At 40.7% G+C, this 7,946-nt stretch overlaps 1 long non-coding RNA gene across 1 annotated transcript; it reads left to right on the top strand.

Annotated features, from left to right (window-relative positions):
• Positions 1-233: 233 nt before the first annotated feature.
• Positions 234-4,026, top strand: LOC118495208. The gene is made up of 2 exons (XR_004897526.1): positions 234-447; positions 3,791-4,026. It is a non-coding gene; the product is annotated as an uncharacterized LOC118495208 (long non-coding RNA).
• The last annotated feature ends 3,920 nt before the right edge of the window (positions 4,027-7,946 follow it).

Here is a 7,946-nt window from a genome sequence, read left to right on the forward strand (position 1 = left end):
GTTTGGCCATACTCTGCGATGCGGAAGTCATTGTTTCGTCTGACAGGCGGCTTTGCTTGTTCTTCGTAACAACCTCGCCCCCCCCCCAAAATCCTGTCTGCAGCAGGAGCCCTGTGTAATTACATCCAACCCATTCCCCTCTCCCTTACGCTTGATATCACTGCTGAGAACGACTAGTACAGCCCCTCCTCCTCCTCTCTCTCTCTCTTTCCCTGTCTCTGCTATTGGAGAGCTCTCTCACCAGCAAGTGTGCACTACTGCTTCGTCTTCAGTGGTGTGTGTAGTGCAGCGGATCAGATGGAGAGGGGAAAGAATCAGGGTGAGACAGAGGCAGAGATGAGAGAAGGGGAAAGAGCATGGTAGACAGCTGAAGAGGGAACTGTTGTCCACATAAACAGAAACAGATGATGATTATTCAGAAGACAAACTGTTGGCTGAGTCTGCGAGGTAAGTGAGCAACGGGTATGAATCTAACGACTTTGCTCTGTCATGCGACAGCACACAAAATTCTAAAAGTCTTGGCGAGCTGAAGTAAACATCCAGACAGTAAAAAAGGTGTTTTTTCCCCACAGGACTGGAGGTAACCTAAGCGTCTTAAAATGTGACATAATTAGACACTGAATTAAGCAATGATACACAAAGGAGATCTCTTTGTTCTTGGATTGCAGCATCCTTAGACTCTCAGGGGAAGTTTTCAATTGTTTGTGATGAATAACAATCCTCCTTAATCTCTTAAGAATGAAAGAACGGAGGCTCCTCTCCACCTGTGGGTTGAAGGCTGCACCAAAGCTAGATCAAACGCTCTGTGACTTTATCAAATCCACCTGTCACACCCATTACAGTTGTGGGTGTATACAATTCACTGAGGCAGGGAAATATGATTAACAGATCAGATGGATTCACAAGAGGTGATTAGGGGTCTGGGTGCGATACTGCTGTCAAGGTTTGCCAACAGCTCTAGGTAGATTTTTTATGTGTGTGTTGTTCTGTGTGTGTAACCCACAGAGAGAAAGAGATCCAAGTGAATAATTCAGTTGGGAATACATAATTTTAATTCATACGATTTTTCTCATGGGAAGTGACTGCACTCATGCTATTTACCACTTACTGTATTTGAGAATGCAGAGCACAACTTCTGAATTGAGAACTAGAGCCACCACTCTTGAGCTTTAAGGATATTTTCCTTAATGCACATTAAGGCCAATTGAAAGTCAATATAAAATATATTTGTCAAAATGAAAAGCTCCCACTCTCTGCCCTGCGATAAGTTTGCCTTATCCATATTCAAGGTTGAATACAAATATAAACCTTGACTAACATGGTCAATAGTTATTAATTATGTTGTTAACTGTACTGAATTTCACCCAATATGATGACACATTTTGCTGTTCTGACAGAATTACATGGAAGAGATCACTGCATGTCACCCTTTTTATGGCATTAATGGTGATAGTAAACAAAATTAAAAGACAGGTGTTCAAAGTTTAGTGTCTAAGCAAGTGTTTTTATTGCATAGAGATGACTGCAAATGAATGCTCATTTGTTTGAACTAAATCTGTCCCAGCAAAGGACCACAATGAACATCACATCAATTCAGATAATTTATTTGATCAGTTCTCATAATAACTGCCACAACAACAGTAAATCAGCAAGTGTTTTTTTGATGAAGGACAGATGAAGACATGAAAGTGGAGAGAGAGAGGGGGAATGACATGCAGCAAAGGGCCGCAGGTCGGAGTCGAAACCGTGGCCGCTGCGTCAAGGAGTAAACCTCTATATATGTGCGCCTGCTCTACCAACTGAGCTAACCCGGCCACAGCAAATATTTTTCTGATGTTGTTTGGATGTTTTTATGAATTAAAAATGATGAGACTAGATAAGCATTCTCCAGGTAAACACTATTCACTCTCTGTAGCATAAGTTGTGCTATTCAATGTAAATTTATGGATATGCAAATTTACCAAATGGGAAAATAATGGGAGTGAATTTTCAATCTAGTTCCTGATATTGTGCATCCGTATTTGCATATGGGCCGTCTGTACTGCAGATGCTAATTTGAAGGATTATGAAGAAAGATGAGCACATCAAGTATGTAGACAAGTGTGGAAGAGTGGGATAGTGCATGTGAAATAAAAGCTATGCAGCATCTGATCTGATACAGAATTTGGGTTTATTTTGGTGAATCAAAGTGCAGCCCCACTTTTGGTGTATAGTTGAAGGCTTGCAGTGCACCAGTGGTGCACATAGAAATGGGATGGGATTGGGAGGAAACCATTATCATACATTATCAGTCTAAGGAATAGTTTTGGGGTTAGTAACAGTGTCATAGACACTGATATTATCACTTCAAAAGCAGTGCATACTGACAGTTGTGGTAATGGAGTGGAGAGTCCAGATTGGTGTCTTTTAAACAGAAAGCATATTCTTATATGTGAGAGTTGTATGTGTGAAAGAACAGCAGCCTATGAATATTGTGTGGTTATTTTGCAGCAGCCTAATGGTGGTTGTGTCAAATTTAACAAAGCTAACCGCAGTGGAATTCTAAGTGGAGTACTTAATTTGTGTAAGCTTGATTTAACACTTGTTTAGGAATGTGAACCGGGTGAGTACCCTGGAAATTGTAAGTTATAAAGCTTTTGGCAGCTAAGGTGGCTAGGACTAGTAGTAGCTAATGTTGCAAGAGGTTTGTGTGTGGCGCTGTTATCATTTTAGATTGAATTGTAGTAGGACTCAACTGATCCGAGTTAATGATACTAGAGACCAAGGTTATAATCGTTAAAGGGGTGATTATATAGGCTATTTTATACTGTTCCTTAAGGTCTCCTAATAGGGTATGTAACATTGGTTGGGCTGAAAATGGCCCAAGTTCTATTCTATGGGCCCTTAACTACCCTGTGAATATGGCTCTATTTGGAACAAGAGCTTTTCTTCCAAATATGGTACGCTCATGAATATTTAGATGAGCTGCACACTGATTGGTTTGAGCGAACCACATAGAAACACATTGGAGACGAGACAGCAGGTCTCATATTTCAGACACTGCAAAGTTATACATTGTTTGAAACAGGTTGATTAATCTTTCAGATTTGGGCCTGGATTCCCAGGCTACAGTGTGAGCACAATACAAACCTAACTAACAAAGCTTTTAAACCTGAATTGTGTCTAAACCTGGACAAAATGTGCTAATAATGTTTGACCTAGCATAGTACTTTAGTGGTACAGATTCCCTAACAAATTTACAATTAATCAAATTACCAAAACCAAAAGACATACAGTAAACCCAGGGTCCCTGGGGCAGTTGCCCACTTTGGTAATCCAGACCTGCCAACCATGTCTGCAGGTTTTCATTTCAACCATGATTCCATAGTACTTCAAGTAGAGGGGGAGAACTCATCTGTGGTGATCAGTTGGAATGAAAACCAGCAGACTGTTTGCTATCCATGGCACATGGTTGGCAACCCCTGATCTATACTTTACTGTGGTTATTGCTATAATCAGAATAAAATGTTTAATTATAAGATTGACCTGTTTCCTTTTCATTTTGGTCTTTTAACACCAAAAAATAAGCACAGAAAGGTTTCTGTGACTAGTTTGGGCTTGAACTGTTTCTCATCACACAAGCTCAGATGCAGCCATGTATAAGATCAAAGATGCAGCTATATCCCAACGCATCTGATGAAAGTTTAATGATATGTTAACTGACTGACACAAAACTAGTTTCTATGTCCTATCTCATACTCTGCTTGTGTTTAATTACTCCTAATTGTTCTATTTGTTTCCTCTCTTACAGACACCGGTAGGAATTTACTGGAATCATAATCTTTTGATACTGTGAAATCAACATTGCCAGAAAATGCTGCAAGGCTCATCTGTTTGGCGGAGTGGTGGTGTGTCACCCTAAGTTAAAAAGAAAAATAGAGCTTTGAGGAGTAAACATTCATCTCTGCAGTGAGAGGTACAGGCAGAGACATTCCTGCTGTTGTCTTATCTAAATATTAGGCAAAACACAATGTGCATCATGCCAAGGAAAACTCCCCTCTTACAGTCACAATACATATTGATTTTTTTCACCTCACAATACCTAAAGCATCTAACGAAGTACATCTGTGGACATGAGTAATCATAATCATATGGATTCAAAGTTCTACCAATAAGTCTTAAATCAAGACATTGGTGATGCTCAGTCTTACTCAATCCATAATAATAAACTATGGACATCATGGAACCAACTTAAAAATTGAACATCTAAGTTGATCAAAACTGAACACTGCAGTCCAGTCTTCATTATGGAATCTGAAGAGAGCATAACAGGACTTTCTACAGCTGCGTTGGTGGCCATTGGCTGCAACACGTTTGTCGCCATCCTCCTCCTTCTTCTCTGTCTAATTCTCTACCGTGCCTGCGGGGTCCCCTCCAGCCCGGAGAGGCTGCCGGTGCTGGCTCTGAGTGGAGGAGAAACCCAGCAGGCGAACGAGCACAAGTACCTGTTGACCTCCTGACTGCAGAAGGATGAGTCAAATGTAGCAACGAGCGATGGCCTCAGTGCACCTCTCCACAGGACATGACCACAAGGATGGATGCAGGTTACACAAAGAGCGAGAGAATGGAATGTTCAGTACACAAAGAGCGGCTGGCCTGTTCTAAATATATCCTCTTATTTCATTCTCTCTCCTGAAAATTAGAGAAAAACAGTATATTGCTGAGAACAAGGACTTGAGCCTGTGTGGAGTGTGTGTCATTGTCACTCATAAATACCAGCGATCTGTGAGGCATAGCGCCTGGCTGAGGGTGTTACGTAAGGACTAGAGAGGCTTAGTTCAGATTTGTGTCCTCTTCAATTCGATCCTCACACTGACATATGCTTGTGGCTGTACGTGACGACCCACTCACTCTGGACTGAATCACAGGATGAACATACAAAGTGATCAATCATGTGGAATTCTCCACATTGCAAACTGAAACTACCCACATTCCCCCACATCCCACCACAAATTATCAATACTTAAGCATTTTACCTGTATGGCTGGTGTTGCAACTTCATACTCAACAAGGCATGTTGTAGAGTTAAGAGATATAATGTGTATTTTAAACTTAATACCTTCCAGGCTTTTAGCTGATATCAGAGTACAGTATTAAGTAAGCAAGGATTTCAGGATATATATATATATATATATATATATATATATATATATTGATGTTGCTCACATGAAAATATGTCTGTTAAAGCTACAACTGTGTGTATAGAATTTGAAAATGTCCAACTTTGGGGCATCCCAGTGGTGATGCACTGTGACAGACAGCAAGGTAAACTACAACATCATACAAACTACCACAACCATGAATCTGACGCAGGGAAACTCAGAGCATCGGGCTGAAAGCAATAAATACACCGAACCAATTCAAGTGGAATTGGCTAATTTTTCTACAAACTGAAACTTTGGTCATCAGAATAATTCAAGAGATCCTGTAATCACTTAAATATTCTACAGATAGACATAGTGTCTCTAAAGAAACTATCCAAAAACACTTAACATGAGATAAGAACGTTTGGAACTGTTCTTGCATTTTTAATGAAGGAACGTTTCCTCAGATTTAAAGGTCCCATGGCATGACAATTTCACTTTATGAGGTTTTTTAACATTGATGTGAGTTCCCCCAGCCTGCCTATGGTCCCCCAGTGGCTAGAAATGGCGATAGATGTATACCAAGCTCTGGGTATACTGCTCTGCCTTTGAGAAAATGAAAACTCAGATGGGCTGATCTGGAATCTCCCCCCTTATGACGTCATAAGGGGAAAGGTTACCTCCCCTTTCTCTGCTTTACCCGCCCAGAGAATTTGGCCCACCCATGAGAAAGAGCGAGACATCATGGCTTGCAAACAAGCGAAGCATGGCAGTTGGTCAAGGCCACACCCCCACCCTCCACCTTGCCCCCCCCTCTCCTCCTCAATAGCATTTAAAGCTACAGACACAGAAATGGCACATCCTAAGTAAAGCTCATTGCGTGACTGGCTCTAGTGGCTGTAATTCTGCACCAAGGCTGAATTTCAGGAAAGAGACTTCAGATACAGTATTAGGGGACCACTAAGGCCTATATAAAAGCATCCAAAAAGCAGCATGTCATAGGACCTTTAAGAACATCACAAGAAAAATTCATCGTAAAAGACACAGAAACACCAATTGCTCAACTGACAATAGCCTAAGTAGACCAGAATGCAAAGCAACCATGAAACATGTTATCGTTTAAGTTAAAGATGACTCTCTTTCTTAAGAGGAAACCTTGAAAAGAAGAAGTTCATACCCCTCTGAAGAGGTGGTTGGAAGTAATTTTAGTAGAATAATTGTCCTAGTCAACGACACAAGAGACAGTGGATACAGAAAGGAAAAGCAATTTACAACACCTCATCAAGTAGCTCCTGGAGCTCACTAACTCACTCAATAACACATATTGATACTCTTGATAATAAGAGTACTAGTACACAAGGGTGGAATTTTACTCTGGAAATAATACAGTTGTTTCCCTGAAATTGTGACCTTTGTTTTGCTCTTTCTAACCACAAGACCACTCTTCCACCCAACCTGATGCGCCTACATCAATCTAGAAAAACGCAGCATAAACAAACAGTAGAACAAACAGTTATAGATCAAGCCTGCAGTATGCTTCCTATTATCGCAGTAACGAGGTAACTGGTGCAGCTCTATTCAAATTACTACCAAATGGCCACAACTATTTGTTACGCATTGTCGGTAAAAATGAGGTGATTAAGGAACCCTCTCTAAACTTGTGGAGATGAATGAATCACACTTAAGGGAGAGAGTGCTGTAAGTGTTTGCAGAAAGATGTGAAGGGCAGAGGAGCTCCCTGTAGCATAGAGAGAAAAAGAAAGAGAGCACTGTGGCAGCATTTGATTCCAGTAGAGCATCAGAGCACTGGGTGGTGCTTTACTGAAGGACAAGATCATTAAGACAGAGAGGAATGGAGAAAAAGACGGACACCACCATGAGTCAAAGCAAAGTTCTCCCCGTAGATGGGATATTAAAAGGCTTCAAGCTCATCCCTGGACGAGTGCCCAGGACAGTGTGTGCCAGCCAAAATAAGTTGTCTGGATATGGTCCATAAATGCTCAATCTATTACGCTAATTTATCTCCCCGTTCACTTGTAGTAACCCGACCCCCCTTCACTTTTTAGCTTAATCAACTTGTATAATACATACAAAATAGGTTTAATAAATCCCTGCAGAGGTGGTCATTCAAGTCAATGGAATTTTAATGTTGCCTGTTTAACATGTATTGAGTACTGAAGTATGAATAAATGCATCATTAATTGAATATGAATATTTTGTTAACAGATTAAAGGGTAACACTTTATAATAATGGTACATGAATTATCATGAATTCACTCATGTAGTACTTCATGAACTATCAGTAATGTACAAGGATTAATAGTATCTCATGCATGACCTAATGCAGGAACAATATGTTAATGAATGCATCAATTAAGGTCTTTGAATCATCATGATTTCTGATTTATTAATGATCTTCATGTCAAGTTATTATGTGTTTTGACCAGTTGTATGAATGTTTTGACAATGGTTAACAGTGCTGGGCTAGCCTAGTCTGGCAGAAATCAAGCGGCCATAGCGGCCATCAAGATGCGCCCGCCCCTCCACCACCACCGGTGAGGAAAGTCTCCCAGCGGTGGGGAGAACAACAAACCTCTTTTCCCCCGGTGCTAAAAAAACAACCAACAGGGGACAGAGACATGTAAAATATACTGTGATATTGTGGTTTTAGCTGCTGGCTAATGTTAGCTTGCTTGCTCACTAGCCGGTCAGCTACCACCACAAACAGAATCTAAGTAATTACGTGGGAAAAACTTTGGCTATTTCATTAGGATGACATGACATGGCATGACATGAATAAACGTTTAATGAACGTAACGTGAG

The sequence above is a fragment of the Sander lucioperca genome, chromosome 6, assembly GCF_008315115.2.
Source record: "Sander lucioperca isolate FBNREF2018 chromosome 6, SLUC_FBN_1.2, whole genome shotgun sequence".
Taxonomy (NCBI): Eukaryota; Metazoa; Chordata; class Actinopteri; order Perciformes; family Percidae; genus Sander; species Sander lucioperca.